General features: G+C 43.1%; 3 protein-coding genes and 2 non-coding genes across 5 annotated transcripts in view; 3 read left to right on the forward strand and 2 right to left on the reverse strand.

The window, feature by feature from the left end:
* The window catches only part of LOC126564100 (eukaryotic translation elongation factor 2), a 398467-nt gene that overhangs the window by 194502 nt on the left and 184972 nt on the right, over window positions 1-18993 (reverse strand). The gene's annotated exons all lie outside the window — the stretch shown is intronic.
* LOC126564395 (ATP-binding cassette sub-family G member 1-like) overlaps window positions 1-18993 on the forward strand; it is a 440656-nt gene that overhangs the window by 140083 nt on the left and 281580 nt on the right. The window lies entirely within an intron of this gene.
* The window catches only part of LOC126564357 (probable G-protein coupled receptor Mth-like 1), a 159201-nt gene that overhangs the window by 73075 nt on the left and 67133 nt on the right, over window positions 1-18993 (forward strand). The window lies entirely within an intron of this gene.
* Trnag-gcc (transfer RNA glycine (anticodon GCC)) lies at window positions 9419-9489 on the reverse strand. Its single transcript has one exon. It is a non-coding gene; the product is annotated as a tRNA-Gly (tRNA).
* Window positions 14198-14271, forward strand: Trnat-agu (transfer RNA threonine (anticodon AGU)). Its single transcript has one exon. It is a non-coding gene; the product is annotated as a tRNA-Thr (tRNA).

Consider the following 18993-nt stretch of genomic DNA (forward strand, 5'->3'; position numbering starts at 1 on the left):
ACGTTGTTTCTTCTTTCGCAGGCGGGTAAGGCTTTAGTTCTATTTCCAGTTTCAACTTCATTATCTGGTGGTAAAAAGCTAAATGGTGGGCTCCAAGACAGTAGCGCGGCAACGACCAAAAACGGCACTCGTAAAGACCCACACCCTATGCTGCGCTGGGTTGTATTTTAAGGCGCTGCTCGTTCAGCATCCGACACGACAAATACCGTGCGCTCCAATGTTTTGCGTCCAATCGGAGTTCAGTGCTCCGGGGCATTCAAGGCAACTCAAGGACGCCCACCTAGTGCTACCTTGTGGAGCTGTTAGTGTGTGTGGGGCGATGGAGTTCGGACGCAAACTTGGAACAAAACAAAAATGTGGCATTCTACGCCTTTTCTGGGTTGTGCACGAGCTTGACGACGACGGTAGTTAACGAGATGTCCCCAGCTCTCCTTCCCCAACAGCTACGGGGTGGCCTTATTGGACCTGCCTGTGTGAGCATATCGAATGAGATGGAGTTGCGATGTTTTAGTTCTGCATTCTATTAAACCATCCGCACTGTTTGACGATACTCGATCGATGTGTACTCTCTAATATCTTGATGTAGACTTCTCGCCTGATCGATCGACGTCGCTCTAAGACAAGCATTAGGAGGGGAGCATGATTGACAAAAACTGTCTCTTAAGGCAGGTAAACTAGTTCGATTAAAATGCGTTGCTGATTTAAATTGAATGCATCAGCGCACGATTGCAATCGCTTCGATCAGCGGTGTCCGTGTGTGAGCGTATCTGCGCCATCGCCTAATGCCAATTCCAAAGGGAGGAAACGTGGGGGGGGGGGGAGATCGCTGGAGAAGAATTCTTCACCACATTTTACGGTGTTTCTTTGAGGATGCAACAAAGTTGCATCAAAGTGCAGCGTGCAAAAATGTACACATGCTAATACAAACACATGCAACCGTGCTTCCATGCCAGCCATGTTCGCATGTCGGTATGAAAATGGAAATAGCATGTTTACATTATGTTTGCGCTTCTGAGAGGCTTCCGCTCCAGCCGAAAAGTGATATCCTTTTGCGGCATTTGGTACAAGCTATTATAATTTTTCCAATATCTTTTTCCCAGACAGGAGACTTGGGTGGAGAAGTCTATGTTTACCATTCATAAATTTAGATTGACGCTGGTGTGTGTGTGTGTGCACGCGCGGATGCGTTTTCAAAAGAGTCTTGTTTGTCCAAAGAATTGCGTACCGCGCAACTGTGAAAGGTATCACATCTCTGCACCAGCACCAGGAAATGTAACGTCCTCTACACTGCCGAGCATTGATGGTGAATTTGAATGATTGATTTATGTACCGTGGGGTTTTGTTGTATCGCCATTTTCTATTGTTTGCCAACACAGCGATAGACGAGGGCGCTTTTGTTTAGCTTGTCCCGCCGGTTGATGTGTGGGATGGATGGAACACTCTCAAGATCGCAATGATATGCGTGCCGGGTGTAGGAGTTTTAGTGACGTAAAGTTGCGAAACTTGTGATGTCGGGCTAGCGTTTTGCCTTTAAATTGAAGAGCTACACGCGACACAAGAGTGACTCTATTGCCTGGGACGCTCAACGCTCCAGAACCTTGTGTCACTGTACGCAAATATGGTTTCCGCTTTTGGGAAGGTTTCAAAAGTCTTTTGAAATTGAGCGTAAAATTGACGCATTAAATATTTACGAAGAGGGTTTTTCGAGGTATTTTACCAAACATAAATGAATATAGCTAGGCTGGGAGGTCCGGGGGCTACTTTTGTTACCACTCAAACGCATTGAAGGAAAACCAAAACTATCTTTTTGTGAAGTTGTTTTTTCCTGTACGGAAGAAGGTACAATAGCAATTCTACCTCATGCATGACATGAAGGTGAAAAAAATGAGTGTGAGCGTTTGAAGGTGTCGGCAGTAAGTCGGCAATGTCGCTTAATCGTTTTCAAAGTTAACGTTCCCAACTCGAAGTTAAAGTTCTTTGATGCTTTTGTGGCATTCCCCCAAAAAAGAATGCGTAAAGAATGGACATTTGCATGATGAGTGTAGGATTCAGATGATGTCGTTTTTCATACGAATGATAATTAGCTACATTGTGCAGACTGAGATTACGGTACGTGACCTTACAATAGGGAAAGATTTGTGGAAGTTTAGAACCCCAAAACGAAGAGTTAGGAATCAACGTTTGGAATGGAAGGTGAAATCTAGACAAAAAAAGGACGGGAAACGAGGTTTAGAATCTGGACGGATTTCAGAAGTCTGAGTCAAATGCATATTTAACTCCGAAGCTGTACATGCAATGTTTGAATGAGTCTCGTTAAGCCTCCGCCGCTTTTGTCGTAGCCTACGTGCAAAGACTCGCCCCGAAGGCTTAGGCCGCTAAAGAGCCGCGCATACAAGTTTCCATCAATTATATCGTCACGACACACAGTCGCGGCATCAGGTAGCTCAAACCACTTAGGCTACCTCCCGGCCGGATGCCAGTAACTCCACATCTCAATCTGTTAAGCCTACGCGCCCGTTGGGCCTAAGGTTGCAGTTGTAGTCGGGAGAGTACGTCAGTAGGGAAAATATTTGAGTTTAAAACCCAGTAAGACAAACAACAAATATGAACTCTGTCTGATAGGGAGGTGCATGGCTTTGACCTTTTCAGTGGTCTCCAAATGTTTTCGAACAGTCTTAGGCTTAGTCCATTTAGAGACACTAGACTTACCTGTCTGTGTCGATTGGAGTTGCTTGCATCTCGTAAAGCAAGCGGCAGTGCACCGTCATCATCATCATCGTCATGAGCTTCTGTACCATTCCTCCAAACCAAAGAAACCTTCTTTGGAGGATCTTCAGCGTACGAGCAGACAGAAGCACAGTAGATAAAGTGAGCAAATGTTTGCCAGCCTGCGGGGCCTGCGTACCAAAGAAAACCCATCCGTACCGGCCCTGGTGGGACGACCGTGGAAAAGTAAAAATAAATATTGTACGATGAATTATGAGCTTATGTATCTGGACAAACAGTAGACACACGCACACGGACGCTGCAGTTTGTGGGTTCTGTTTAACAGAGTCAAGTGGATGCCGACCGTTGTGTTGTATAATTTTTCATCGATTTTGACCGTTCCTTTTTTTTTAATATGTTTTGGGAAAATCTTTCGAATCAATTTTGGGGCAAGGAAAAACATTCCTTCGACAGTTTTGGGTGTGCGTGTCTGTGTCTTTTTTTTCTGGTGAAAATTTCTTAAGTCGATGACCCTTGTAGTGTGTGGACGTTTCCAATTTTTAATGACGGAAGAGGAGGTTTGAAGATTCAACAAAAATTTGTAACTCTGTCCATTACAACCCACAGAGTTCCGTACGCGGGAAGTCAGCATCCGTTAATCCGCATTCCGTCTCTCATATACAAGAAACACTTAACTCACTTCACTAGCTCCATGGTTCACGTGGATGAAAGGGGAAGGTTTTCGGGATGTGTGAGTCTGATCTTGGAGGTCTCTGGATCTTGACATTGGAGAAATATGAATAGCGTGCTAAAGCGACGAGTATATGTGTGGGGGCCTAAAACGGGGATCGAGAAAGTGACAGTTGCCATTGCCAGATGATCGTGTCGGGATCGAAATAGTACGATCGTCGACGGGAAATGTATATCGTCTCGAACAAGCTTAAACATGCGTCTACATGCGTGTGATAAATGGGAATGCATTAATCTTTTTTTTTTTCTTCTCCATCCCGGTCGAGCTCGTTTTTATGGTGCACCGTCCAAATCCGACGCGATTATACACGCTAACGCCCGCTAGGTTAAGCTGGGGGAGAAAAAACTGGCAAGCTGACGCACGATTAAAGTCCCATCACATCGCATCGTCGCAGTCAGCTGTCGAACGGCGATTCTGGTGAAAAGCGTGTGATTTGTGATGATGATAATGATGGGAAAAAAGGCGTTTTTGGTGTGTTTTATGAGATGCTATGCAACAGTGACACAGTGTCTCTTGTGTGTGACAAAGTGTGGAAGAAAAACCTTTTTCACAAACCTGATGGGGGGGACGTCCTGATGAGAGCAAACGGATGTGACAGTGTGTGAGATTGTGATGCAAATGAAGATGCTCTTTTCACCCACACGGGATTACGAGATGTCTTTTTCTCAGCACCTTTACGGGGTCGTTTTCTTTGGACAATTATGTAGATGATGAGATTAATTTAAGGTACACGAGGGCGTTCGGCAGTAGCTATGAGATATTTTTGACATAAATTTAAATAAAAAAAAAACCATTTTGTCGCCTGGTTTTGCTGGATGAGAAAGAACCTCAACCTCCATTGTTAACCTCTGTCGACTATGCTTGGAAAATGTCAAAATCGCTTACTAGGCAAGTTTAAACTATTGAACGCTCTCATCTATGGCTTCCAACAGTGCTTCCACGTCGTAGTTTGTGAGGATGCTCCGTTTAATATGATACGAATAACAAAGCAAGTACCGACGGTTGCAAATTGCACTTGAATGCACACAACATACTCGGTATGCCCTTCAACACGCACTCGCAACAGCTGCTATTGCCGTTGGCATTTAATTACAAGCAGTCGGATGAAAATAATTCACCACTTCGATCATTAACCGTTCTACGGTTGGCGGTTGGTTGGTTGGATGGCGAACTGTTCGTGTGCATCGCCATGGAGTCATTTGAAACCAACTCCCCATCCCATCCCGTTGCATGTGCAAAGCTTATCACACATCTCGAGTGACACACCGAGTCACAAACACACACACACACACACCCAGTCGATTGTGAAGTTGCATCGTGAATGGACTCGCAAACACACTGCAACTGCTAACCCAATGACAGGTTCATACCGTTTTTGCCATCCAGTGCCAACATTTCACCGCGCTTTTTTGGCCACAAGGGGAGGAAGAGACAGAGATGCTGCATAACGAGAATAATTGTTCGATGAGATGGACCACATTGATTTGCCTTTCTGCTGGTGCACAATTTTCCAACACGCCGTGTGTCGTTTATGTTGTGTAGAGTGGAGAAAAAAGTGGCATCTATTCATACATTTTACCCCGCTAATGGCTTCCAACAAATCGATGTGTAAGAATGCTATAAGAGAAAAGAAAATTAGTTTTAGTACATATTGCAAATCGAGAATGACTTCCTCTACAATTGTAGTGGAGTTTGGGCGGGGAGGACTGTCAAGAAGGGTTTCTCTTTTGAAGTTTTCACCAATTACAAGATTTTTGTGTGAGAATCTTTCGTTCGAGAGGAAGATGTTCAGAAGGATCGTTGGCCCCGTATGTGTGGAAGGACAATGGAGGAGCCGGTACAACGACGAGCTGTACGAACTGCATGACGACCTCACCGTCGTGCAGCGAATTAGGCTCGCCAGGCTCCGATGGGCTGGCCATGTTATACGCATGGCACCGGACGACCCAGCTCAGAAAGTCCTTTTTAGGCCGTCCACACGGACAGAGGTGGCGTGGTAGGCCCAGATTGAGGTGGGAGGATGGCGTGGAATCATTCGCCATCAAGGCTGGGATAACTGATTGGCGGACGACGGCGCGGGACCTCGAGCGGTTCCGGGCTGTGCTGTGACAGGCCAAGACCGCAAAGCGGTTGTAGCGTCTGATAAGTTAGTAAGTAAGTAACTTAAGGACCTTAAATTTTAAGAAAACACAACCAAATTTTTTGAATGTGTTTACAGTGTTAGAGAATGTATCATTATTTTTTTTATATCATTTGATCGGAAGACGGAAATAAAAAAATTAGTCTACGCTTAGGGAATCATTTTCTAACTTGCTAGTCATAATATGGTAATTATTACCATAATGATCGGGTGAATAATATGATGATAAAGAAAGAAATTGTTGCACCAACATTTTTTTTTTTCATATGGAAGATTAGTCAAGTTTGATTTTGGTGGTGCCTGTAGAACAATTTTACAACTTGTTGTTTAAGCTAACAGTATTTTTTTTCAGTTCTTAGCTAAGTCCCGGCCTTCCTAGCTAAAATATTTCCACACAAAGTATCAATATGAACAGCGATAAACATACATGTGCATAAACATTCAAGCATTTTAAGACAAATTTCAAAGCTTTTACAAGATTACTTCATTTAATGTCGATAATATTCTATTCTGAATTGGTTTTAACTTTTGTGGGCTTAGTTTAGACATTACACGCAAAGTCTCATTTTGCTCACTGCTCCCACTGCTGCTGCTATTTTTCAATTTCAATACAAATCTATGATGAATCAATAGAAGGACGCATTTCAATACCACATCGGGTACTTGACAGTCACCTTCTATAGCATTTTGCAACGCTTGGCAAGGCAGAGGAAGTTGAAACAAAAATATTTGCATGCGGTGTCCATATTGTACGCCCATTAATGGTTTATTGAAAGAAGAGAGGGAGAGAGAAAGAGAGAAGCACATATAGAGCGAAAGAATGCGCGGAGGACGCAATTTTTTTTTAAATATCGATTCGATTACAAGGCCAACGCATCGTGTACGCGTCCACGATCGTAACGCTGCTGATGTGCGGAATGTGCGAGCGAAAAGATCTGTGCGATCTGCTAAACCAATAAAGATCATCTTTGCGCCCTTCATGCCTCGATCGTTTCTTGCCTCTTCGCTCACTCGCCCACAGCGTGCAAGACGTCGTGCAAGCTGTACGGTGGCGCCAGGGATGATACCGGCGCCAAGCCGTTGTGCCATCGGTTAAAATTTGCAATGAATGGATCTGTGCGTTGACGTTGACGATGGGGAGAGGACAGCATAATTTTTGCGCTGCTCGGCGAATGGTTCTGGGGGTAACTATAATGTTGAAACCAATGTCACCGAACACGTGGTGCTGTCGGTGAGTAGAGGAGGTTTGTTTGACTATGTTTGGATGGTCGGTGACAAGACTAGACCTCTGAGCGTATGCACAATGTAATGCATCGTACGGGAGGACGAAAAGACGAGAGAGAGCGAGAGAGTGAAGACAAACACGCGGGGTAACATGTTTAATCGGACGGTATAAGCCGATGCTACTTCAGTGGCCAATTATTGCCTTTGACATAAATACACACGAATTAAACATCGCAACAGCGGCAGCGTCCGAGGGGTCGTGGCATTATTTTATGGAACCGGATATACTATGGGACGGATGGGACGAGAGACAGAGAGAGAGAAGGAAAGAGATGGCAGGAAGAGGTAAGGAAGAGATATGTTGTGCTGTCGTGTTTACTTTATCAACTGTAATCCACGTGTTGGTGGTGGTCAACGGCAGCCATTTTCATCGACATGAAGTCCACGGCAGTCTGGTCATGGTCAAAAGTTGTTTCGGTTTCGGAGGTCTCGCCAAAAACCACCAAAACCGTAAGCAAGGAAGATAGGGAAGGGTTGGCTTTACGTGCAGTGGGGCTTGGGAAAGTGCATCGAGGACTTGTTGGTTTGACTTTCGACTGCAACTTCAACCCGAGTCAGAACAGAGGTTCGCTACCTCCCCTGGAAAATCTGGGTGAATACCCGTCTGCATCTCCTGCCACCTGCTTCTACGTGCGTTATTAAACTCTGGCACAGAACTGAGAGACTAAACATTTTCATTGCCCGCTTGCTCTCCTCCACCATGCTCTACCCTAGTTGTTCCTAAGTTCGCTGTTCGTACGTGTGCCGTTGGCGGTACTTTTAGGAAGATAATCTTGTTTCCGGTGTCGTCATTCGGAATAACATGATTTGTTGAGAGTTGATGGTGAAAAAGCCTCGGGCTACTACTGCTCGAAGAGCTACAGATGTTGCTGCTGACTGTGGGGTGTGTAGCTTTTCCATCGCTCCCCGCAAAATGATACGCCGCCCTGTCACGCAAAAGTGCAATCTCCATGAACGAATATCATGTGCAGCGTACCAAGTTGTACGAAACTGCACAACTGCAACTGAAAAGTATAATTTGTTTCTGCAGGTCGTTCTCTCCCTCACTCTCTCTCTCTCTCTTTCTCTCTCTCGAAAGCTAAAGCCCGACTGAGGAACATATCAGTTTATGGAACCGTTCTATGCCAATTTTGTGATTATATTTAGTATTGAGAGTGGGAAGCGTTAGGTGGTCGGATGGTTTTTCCGGTAGAGCAAATGGTAATTGTTAACATAGCTCATCTACTTCATGTTTTTGATTTATTTCTGCTAAATGAAACTAAGACTCATGATAGCATGTACTACGTTTGTGTGGTGCAGAAGAGTCAAGTTGATGAAGCACACAGAATGCATTGGACTTCAATGTATTTTTCAGAGACTTGGCCAGACTTAATAAATGGTATAAGGATTTCATAAGGTTGACCAGATAATATAAAACTCAATCCATGATTCGTTCGTGAAATTCTTGATTGCATTTTAAATGTTTTTGGTTCTTCAGCAACGGTCAAATAATCAATTTTAGGTTTACACAGATTCATGCCATATAGCCTCATAGTGTCGCCGTAGTGAGGACTGACTATCCAACTACGTGGTAGCAGCAACTTTAGTGTGCTTCTCGAGGACTTATCTCCATGTTCTCTGGGTTTTCATGTCCAGTCGTAGCTAAAATCAGGCCTTATAAACCAAAGAATGATCACCAAGATTAAGCTTAAGATTTCTGGAAATTTGAGAACCATTTAATATAGGAAAATAACACCTTCGCATTTGTTATTCCAATTTTTTGAGAACAAATTATTATAAAGGAGAAATGTGACGAAAGCGACGAGGCGAGAGGCACACGAAGATCTGCGCTGCGTGATAAGAATAATAACTTGTTGCCGAGTACCGAATTTTATAGTTCTTGACTTTCGAACCAACCATGGAGTGTGACAAGGGATTTACTTGAACACACAATCTCTCTTCTTTTTCTTAACCTGCTCTGGGTTAAGCACGTCACGATGATATGGCCAGATCGCTAATCCGTGTCCAAGAAACTCGGTCTAGCGCCGTTGACTGCATCCGATCTCCGTCAGGTTAGACTCCACAAGATCCAGCGAACTGATCGCTGTGGATTCTTCCCGTTTTTGACCGTTTTCTGGGTCACTTTTTTAACGATGTATTTGTTTACAGCAAAGATTATAATTTAGTTTTCAATCATATGGCTACACCTCAAAACAAATCATTACTTTCTTGTCCGATGAGAACAGTTGAAGCATTAAGTTTGTACGAGAGCAATGGATTCAGACTCGTTCATTGGGCTCGTAGATTATCACCTCTTATTTTAAACCATGCTGGCATTAGACTTGCTTACAGCTCAGACGGGTAATAAAATACAAATTCGTCTTAAGATAGAGCGCGAGCGTGAATTTATGACCCAATCGGTCACAGCTGAGATAAGCCTTGTTACAAATCGTTTTCACGCTGCGCGTGAAGCTGATAAGCAAATAATCTCAAAAACTCAAACTAGAAGTTGACGTCATAATTTGAAACATATTTAGGAAAAAATCATGTAGAGTTGTTGCATCGGCCGGGAATCGAACCCGGGCCGCCCGCGTGGCAGGCGAGCATTCTACCACTGAACCACCGATGCTTGTGAGGAAGGTAGCTAATGGTAACAATCAGACCACGCATCTATTTCTGTGATGCTCTTCGTGACCATCAAAAAGAAACAATTTTCCACCAACAATAAACCGAGGAAACATAAAATTTCCCCAACGGCATACATCTTTTATTAATAAACCAAGTAGAAAACAGCAGAGAAAATAGAGATAGCAGAGAAGTAGAGAAATCAAGCACCGGTACTGTAAGCGTTTCATTTTGTAGCGATCTCCGCATTCGTCACGTTTTATGATAAATTGCCAATCATATTAATATGATAGGCTTTATTCTAATTTATAGTTTCTGCGCACCACGCGGACACATGTTGAGTTGAAGTCCCGGGTCTTTTGGTCTTTCGAAACCGAAACCCGGGCCTGCCTACTAACTCGGATGCACATCTCATTATTCGATATTCTTGTCTTCTTCGGGTCGGTGGAAGAGTTGGTGCATCGGGCCGTAAAATCGTTTGCACGTGATGCGGACAGTCAAAGTCCATTTCGGTCCTCTTGTAGCCATGCAGACAACTGGTGGACGCGCAAAACCACCGTGCAAGCGAGCATTGCATAATGCATGAAGTGCAGCACAAGTGCATAACGGAATGATGCACACGCATAGTCTCGTGTGTTGGCATGCAAACAACGGTGAGCTGCAGTGGAACAAAGCTTACCCGAAATAAATAAAAACACAAACCAACCGGATCCCTCTTGGCGTCTCTGGTGGTCAAGCACGGCTCAGAGGGCAGAGCTGGAATCGATCTTGCGGAGAAGAGGGACATTTGGTCTGTAAAATGTATGCTTAAGCACCTTCTCTACACGTCGTACGAGATTTGTTACGGCTATGGGAGAGCGACTGTTTTGATAGCAGTTAAGCAGCAGCGCCAAAAACGCGAAACGCCGGAAAAGGACCTGCTGCATCAAGTGCATCATCTCCACAGACACGAACACAGCCACAGTCAACAAGCCGATGTTTATGATGCAATTTAGATTTAAATATGGAACAATTAATCACTGTACGGTTTATTTATTGTGGTTTAGAAGCCAGCCGACGGTGCAAATATTGACCATTTTCATCCACCGTTTTCCTCAACCGGACCACTTTCGCTGGGTCGTTTTGCGGATCGGAGAAACCTGATCGTTTGCGCAATTGCGGTCCGTTTTTGGTATTGATTATTTGCATAATGGGTGATGCAGTCGTATTGGGTGCTTGCGTTTGTCTGTATGTCTAGGCAATATGTTACGCCCGAGTGCAACTAATGTTACAACATACGCCCCATCGGGGGGTATACCAATTAAAATGACACTCAATGGGCTAGCTGGGTCGCCGTTTATTTTCGGGAGAACTAGGGAAATTAAACCAGCTGTAAATGAGTGGCACATTTCGGGGGTGGTAAATAGGCAAACACACACACACGCACAATCGATTAGTCGGAACATTTTATTGCTTTTTGAGATGCTTCCTTTGTTGATGGTGGTGGTTTTTAGTATGTTTTCAGTGGTGTTGTTGTTTGAAAGGTTTCGCGGAAGTTAATTTTGATTTGATTTGTGTAGAATTAAATGCCTTTTATATGGTCGTTTTGTTTGTATAAGTGTTTTGTTCTGTATAGTTTGTTTTGGAGTAATTTTTAATGTAGACTTTTAATTTCTTATATTTTAGTATTTGCTCTTTAATTTTCTTAATTTTGTTTTGTATATTTTTCATATACCGGTTTTTTTGTGGTTTAATTTTTTCTGGCTTATCAACATTGCACCGCGTATGTTGATTTACTACATAGTTGGTTTCTGATTCGGTATTATTGATGTACTTTGTTTTCTTTATGAACTTTGTTTTGTTTTACTTGATTTTTATCAATATTTGCCATTTTTATGTGCAGTTTTCTGTATTTTTATTGTTATGAAACGTTGACCTTCAACCACGAACCGCCTTACGCCAAAAATAAAAAAAATATATAGAAAACCGTTTTTTGATTTATTCTTTAACACATTTTCATTATTTATGTTTATTCATCCTTCAATGTTAAATTTTTTTTTATCTTTATTCTGGTAACCTACGATTTCGGTGTGGAAACGGATAGAATAGTTTTTTTTAATTTATGCTAATCATTTTTTTGTTGTTCATAAATCTGGAGCTTTCGTTTGATGATGATTATCTTCTTTTCCAGTTTTCAAAATAAATTTTCATATAATTTTTGTTTCAAAGAAATTCCTTTTGTTATCACGTATGTTTTTTATTAACCTTTTATAGTTTTGTGGTGTTTGTTTTATATTGTTTGTAGTTAATTATTTGTTATTTTTATATTTCTTTTATCATATTGTGTAAAGTTTCTTTGAATAAGTTCTCAGCAAATTCAAGCAGTGTTTCCTTAATTTCATACCTGGACTTCCTTTTGTTAATTTAATGCTCTATTATATTTTGCTTTCATGTATTAGAGACTTGTTTCTTTTTTCTGTTTACTATTTTCAATCATACAAGTATTTTGTTTGTTTATTAATACCATACTTACTTCGCAAGCTTTTAATTTTGTTCTTTCAGAAACGTGACGAATTTTCACACATCCTCTGCTTCCCGTTATTCTTCTTTCCTTAGCGAAGATAAGATTTCTTCAATACATAATTCAGTGACATAACAATACAGTGTGACATACAAAACAGTGTTTATTTTGTAGAATGTTACAACAGACACAATGTTAATGCGAAAAACAAACCACGCAAAGATACTAGAAATTCCTCTGCTAAGCGCAGGTGGATTAACGAACTAGATTGCCCTCTCTTTACCAGAAACTGTTACCAACAATAATAAACCTTTCCTTCCTAATCGTGGTCTTGGTCGGTTCTATTTACACCGATGTCACCCGTAAAAGAAATTAACATATTTTAATTGATTTGTTTCAACGCAACAAACGCGCTCGCTCGCTGCATGGTTTTCACGCTTTCATATTTTTTGTCTTGTCTTTTCAAACACACACGCACACACGAGAACTTGTCACTGGTTGTTCGGTTTTTATACTTTTTTCCCCCTGGCGTAGCCGGCTTTTGAAATAGAATACAATTTTATACATGACCTGTACGATTTCATGTTTCGTATAACGAGGTATGCAATCGGTGGGAGGTGTTCGATCGTCGCCGGGTTGGGAAAGGTTTAATTTATGCTAATAGATTGTGTATAATTTTCAGGGTCATCAACCGAACATCACGGCGGGTGGTGCAAATGTTTGAAGAAAGACCCGGCAAACACACCGAAAAATACTAACCTCTACCGGACAAGGATAGTTTGGTTTTTATAGGAGCGGAAAATTGGCTATTCAATAATTCACGTTTTAGTTTGTGAGGAGAAAGATGTGAAAAAGAGGGGGTGGAGGGGGGGGGGGGGTGGAGAAAATATTGTGCCCACACACATGCACAATGCCGACGACACCTGTTTTGTTTTGCGCCTCTTGTGTCGCTTGTGTGTCTGCGTGCCAGATTACAGCGACACCCAAATGAAAGCGACGTTTGATCGCAATGGTTTTCCCGGCCCGTGGCTTAAGACTTCTGTCCCATAACTCACTTGCACTTGCACATCCGGTAGAAAAGAAAAAGGTAGGAATGGGGACGAAGAGGGAGCCGGATCGCATCACTTTCTTCCGCTCGCTTTCCGCTATCCGACACGGCACGATGAAACCGTACCGAACGAGAGAATGTGATGATAAATCGCTAGAGAAAAATATGCCGTGCTAGTCGTTAATCACGGGTTACAAATCTGCCGAGTCCCTGAGAATGTGTATGTCTGGTGTTGAGAAAGGGGAAGATGGGTTCGCTTGTCCCGATGTGTCTCCGTTTACCAGGTTTTGTTTTACCGCCTGGCGAACGTTACTTCCTACGCGAGAAAAGCTGACCGCCGGTGGTTCATCTAACCGTGTGGGAAATAAGCATAACGAGCACATGTACGCATCGCGAGCGAGCATGCAGCGAGTGGCAAGAGCTCTTGCCTAATTGTTGTCATTAATTTTCCACTACGACCACGGTCGCTTTCGCCGCCATGATGTGCGCATATCTTACCGAAGCGTTGAAGTGTGTCTACACAGTACGATTAGCTAGGGTAGCCAGGACCGCTACGTCGAGAGAACACAAACGTGCCCTCGACGTTTCACTTTCTTCCTACGGGAAACATTCCCTAAACCACGGGAAAAAAGAAGTGGAAGATGAAATGAATCTTTTTACAATTAATGATTTATGTGAAACCGATCGGATCGAAATAGTTTGTTTGCCAGCGAATGATCCCGCTGACAAGGCATTCTATAGTGGCGGTGAGAATCTTTGGATGCGAATAAATCATCTCTCGATGCTCGTGATCATAGTCAAAATATAACTCTCTTGCACACCAGCAACAACGGATTCATTTATAATCGTCAACAAATAAAGATGCTCTTGGACTAATTAATGAAACGATTCCATTCAGATCGCCGATCCGATGGTCCAGTTTTGTGTCGAAAACAGCTGCTCGGTGGGTGAAGTCTCCGACTCGGGAGTGGTGCGTGTTGAGAGCATATTTTTGGCTTCCTTTCACTTTGCTCCTTGCGTCACGATCTGTCACTGGTGGGAGTGGTACTGTGTTCGTATAAATAAAAAGAATGCAAGCTTTTGTACCTTCGACGGAGCAGCATGAAAATGGACCAGTGTGAAGTGTATGTTTGATATTGGTAGAGAGCATGGCAGATTATCGTCGGCGCCGTGGCTTAGTTGGTTAAAGCGCCTGTCTAGTAAACAGGAGATCGTGAGTTCGAATCTCGCCGGAGCCTAACGAACAGAAAGGAAGATTCGTTGAAATTATTTTATCGTTTTCACAGCTTCCATCAATTGGAAGAATATTTTCGAAAGAGAAATGAAAATTATGAAGAGTTATCAATGGTAAGAGTCAATCACCTTTGAATCTAGACGTGATAGAGGCTCATAAAAAACAGTTCAATTCAAAGATTAGAGATTTCACAAGTACACGGTATACACATGATCTTTTGAGAGTGAGAACTTGAGGTGTGGCGTGACCAAACGAAATCTTGCCTGCCTGCCTGCCTGCCCTATCATGAGGGTAACACTGTTGCTGATGTATTAATACATGCGTTACATCCACGAACTTTGGGCCAACAGCCCCAATCAATTGACGCAGATCATGTCAGCCCCCAACCAGTGTTAAATTTGTTTAGTTCCATCTACGTTTTTAATCTTTTGCTCTCTTTTTCCTTCTCCATTTTTGTTTTTATCATTCTCTTCTCTCCACTCCAAGAGTAAAAGCAATCATTTTCGGGGAGGTTAAAGATCCTCTCGAAACTTGAGGAGGAGATCGTTGGATAAATAAAAGTTCTGTACCGATTGACGAAAACGAAAAAAAAAACTAAAACAAACATTTACTTTACCGCCCAGGTTGATCGTTCGGCATGTCATCAGAATGGGTCGAGAAGGAAACCCAGTACTGAAAAAAAAAAAAACAAAATCATACACACGCACATAAAACAAACATCAAATCACGGAAGAAGCCCCACCATTACTTGAGATGGCGACCACTCTTGAACGTCCCGAAAAGGTTTCAGTTTTATGTTTTTGGGCCACCGAGACAGGCACATTGGATGCATAGTAATTGAGCTTTTCCAAAATGTTTCAAGCGATATCGTATCGGTGGTAATAGTATCCAAGATTGGATAAGGTTGGTAAAACGAGACTCTGGAGGCTTCTTTTTGCGTTTGCAAGCTCAACGATGTACGGCAAACCGGATGGAAATGTGAAACGTACAACTGAATTTCATCGAATCGTTACGCCATATGATTGGGAGTGATAGAGCGTAGAAGGAATTGGGGTTTTCCTGCTTTGGTAAAGTCCAATTTTGAAAACCATTCCGGATTGATTACAAACCATGTCTTGCGAGAAACCGTAAAATTTAAGATGCTTCAAGAGTTCTGTGGACTAGCATTTAAAGGAATCTAGATCTGTTCCTTATACTTCAACCAAGCTCCTTTAGAAGGTTCTGCTGTGGGAAGCTGTTTATCTCAAAATACCGCAAATTATTTATATCTCCACCTTCCAATGGCAGTGAATTCGAATTAGCCAAAGCAGCTTACGGTAGCATCTAATCATTGACCGCAAAAATCCACCAATCCTTCCCTTGGGTACGGTTCTCTTGGATTTGGGTTACGGTAGAATGCAAAACTAGCCACAACTAATCAGCATTCGAGCGAAAAGCGATGGCTAGTGGGCTGAGAGTTTTGTGTGGCTCCCGGAAGCAAGACACACACAAGCATATCTTTTTGCTTCAAAGTCTCGTTTGATATATGTGTTTCGGTACCTGTAGGCAGAACTGTTGTGGAGAAACACAAACAACTTAATTTGACTCCGGCTCTGACAAACGTTCTCGGGGAATAGGGATTAGGCATTTTAGAACATTCAATATTGTATACAAAATCTACACCCGGATGCCTGGAGATGAAAGTCAATTGTCGGTGTGTACCACCAGACACTGAAGAAGAGGATAGCATATATGATTGCGAAATAGGTGAAATCAATCCACTGGTGATGACGGCCAAGAGCATCCCAAACAACCGGCACAAGGTTGCATCGGAAATGGGATTCAAAATTTTATTGCATCCGAATCCTGCTGGCTCCGATTCCAGTTCCATGCTCTGCTGTTCCGATCGGTATTTGAATACAATTCAGTCGACCGGAAATCATGACCTAACTCGAACCCGTTCTATCGGTTCGGGTAAAAAGGTGAGCTCGGAGAGCTGGTAAGCCGGAAATTAGATTGATTTGGTCATGTTTCTATCGTGTCGCGGGGAAAACGGAACACGGTGCAAAAAAGGAGATGAACACCACCGTAGAACACAACACCTGTCTGTCTAACCAATGATTGAAATAAGGCAAAGCGTTCCGGTTTGGCAACAGGAGACCTCTTTGAACTGAATCGTAGCAGGAGGGTTTTTGGGACACGAGTGAGATTTAATTAAATTTGATTTTTTGTTTCTATCTTCTCTTGTTGCAATGCTCGCAAATGAAATTGAACCCAAGCACCTGCAGCCATTTTTGTGTTGCAGACGAAGGCGCTTTTGTAGCGTTCTATTCCCCATGTGTCAATAATTTAATAACACCAGCACAATCGGATAAGCTAATCTTGACTGAGGTGTAAAAGAGTGGCCATAAGGGGAATAAATTGATAAAAGCCCTCTTCTGACTGAAATCTAGCATAATATGGCCATGACCTAGAGAGTTCTAGAATGGCTAGGGATTGATAAGGTCTCGGAGAGTTAGATACGAGAGTTGTCACTATTCCCATAACGGGTGCAGATTTTATTTTATGTTAGTCTCCAAGGTGTACTTACACCCGTGAGTTAGTGGACATGAATTATTTGTCCTCTTGCATCGTTGTACGCCATATCCGATTAACGTCCATTTAGCGTCGGTTCCACTCGACACCAGACAACGCAAATCCTTCGGGAGTCGTTGGACTCTGTTCACGTGATTATCTCCAGGTCCAATGCTGCGGGTGCGAGAATCGGAGTGCTCTGCGTTGAGTGTGTTTTTTGTTGCTGCTTTCGTTTGTTAGTTGATAACGGATTCCCAACATGCCGAGAGCATTGCCAAAATAGAACACGGTGTGCGCCAAAAGTCCCGTTTAATCTGGTTTTCGGTGATGTAAAAATAAAATCACACACACACACACACACACACACACACACACACACACACACACACTGTTTTCGGTTCCGTTTGCGTTAGGAATGCAGAACGCTTTCGGTGTGTCGTTGATTGGCAGGTTCGGTAGAAGCAAGAACAGGTTCCATTGTGGGACGTGTGGTGTAGGCCCTGTATTAATCGCAGATGGAGAACAACGAAGAAGGACTGGTGATTCAAACTGGGAGATCTTAATCCCGGTAGCACCAATTCTTCCGTCTGGATGTGTCCAGTTCGTTGACTCTTGGCGTTAGAGGTTTGACAGGGAACTCCGAAACACCTCACGATCTAATCAATCCTCACCTGGCAAAATGTGATTTGAGGTAAGATTTATTGTTTCCTCCACACAAACGGGAAGTCCGATCCCGTTTTCAACTCGATCGTGTGCCATAAACAGAGCAGACGTGTTTATATGACCCACTAGAACACTACACAACTGTATCGGATCCAGCTCCAACAGTAATCGTTGTCCATCACGACGATCGTGCGCGACGACTTCCAAATGTCAACCACGCACACGACAAGGTAGATCATTTTGCATATTTTGTTGTAGATTCTGCACCGGCACCGGCTTGTTGTGGAATGTCGTTTGAGATAGGAGACTGATTTGAATTTGTTTCTCACCCTTCACTTCACGTCTGTGTTGTTGTGGTTGCCGTCTAGGCCCATAAATCTCTACCCAAGCGACGACTACTACCACTCGCTCACACCTTTTTAAACGAGAATGGGAGATCACTAAGGTATTGCTATGTTTACCCAAAAACGACCGCTAAAAATTCCACACCTTGCCATACCAACACCGGACCGTGTGGCCTTAAACCGATGACATTATGCAAACGCAAATCTTGTCCGTCAGCTTCTCGCCCATTTCAGGGCATTTCCACTTATCAGCGTGTTCGGTGTGGCCACAGCGAGACGTCTCTTTGGTGCCCATTACACATCATTACATCCATTTCGGATGAAGATTGACCACCGCCGTGTCTGGGGTCTAGAGGAATATCGGGCCCGTTTGAAGAAAGCTCCATCCAGCCATGATCTTTTCGATAATCGATTCGGTTTAAACCGGTAGGTCCGATTGGACGCTCCATCGTCTTCTGGGAGTTTTTTTTGCCCATTTAGCTACTAAATGCATGTCTTGAATGCTGATACGGGCGTGTGTGTGTTTCTCTCTTCAAATGGAAGGTGTTTTACCTTTCCTTTTAGGATGCAGTCGCACTACCGACAACAAAGAGCGACTCTACAATTGGTGGAGCGTAATATGCTGCCATTAAAGCACTGACAAAAAGCCTCGCTTGATTGCACTGATGGACGACCTTCCTTTTCATACATTGCATTCATAATGCAACTAACTCTTTGCGAATTGCCAATAAATTAGCTCGCGCATATCGACGTCTATTAGTGGAGATACGCGATGCGCGTTACTCTGCTCAAAGGAGTAACCCATCAGAGTCGGAGGAGTTACGATATGTCTTACGGGCGGTTGGGAAGTGCTTGGAATGGGAACTCGCAAACCCGCCCGTAACTGTCATAAATATTCAAATGATCAAAGACCTGTGCGCAACGATCCACCACCACCATAGCACACGGTGTGCATCGAGTGGTGCTGCACCACTTGAAAATGGTTATTTTAATGTGTCGTGTTGCGAATTGCGACATAATATGCCGCTACACGGCAAACGGGCCAATTGCTAACGACTCCGAAAAGACATTATTTTCTATTTGCAGAAACGAATGTTCTTGTTGGACGAGTGAAGGGACAACTTGAAATTGTTGTGGCGATGCAATTGTGATAAAATAAAGGTACC

Source organism: Anopheles maculipalpis, chromosome 3RL (genome assembly GCF_943734695.1).
Source record: "Anopheles maculipalpis chromosome 3RL, idAnoMacuDA_375_x, whole genome shotgun sequence".
In the NCBI taxonomy this organism is placed as follows: domain Eukaryota; kingdom Metazoa; phylum Arthropoda; class Insecta; order Diptera; family Culicidae; genus Anopheles; species Anopheles maculipalpis.